Source organism: Galeopterus variegatus, unplaced genomic scaffold (assembly GCF_000696425.1).
Source record: "Galeopterus variegatus unplaced genomic scaffold, G_variegatus-3.0.2 Scaffold1997, whole genome shotgun sequence".
NCBI classification, from domain to species: Eukaryota; Metazoa; Chordata; class Mammalia; order Dermoptera; family Cynocephalidae; genus Galeopterus; species Galeopterus variegatus.
The window spans coordinates 180864-181258 of NW_007728108.1; positions in this window are offsets into that span (position 1 = coordinate 180864).

Sequence of the window (395 nt, forward strand, 5' to 3'; positions counted from 1 at the left end):
ATCATCTATCTATCTATCTATCTATCTATCTATCTATCTATCATCTATCTATCTATCTATTCTTCTATCATCTATCTATCTATCCATCTATCATCTACCTATCTATCATCTATCTATCTATCATCTATCTATCTATCTATCTATGTATCTATCATCTATCTTATCATCTATCTATCTATCTATCTATCATCTATCTATCTATCTATCTATCATCTATCTATCTATCTATCTATCATCTATCTATCTATCTATCTATCATCTATCTATCTATCTATCTATCTATCTATCCTTCTTTCATCTACCTATCTATCCATCTATCATCTATCTATCTATCATCTATATATCTATCTATCTATCTATCATCTATCTATCTATCTATCATCTATCTATCTATC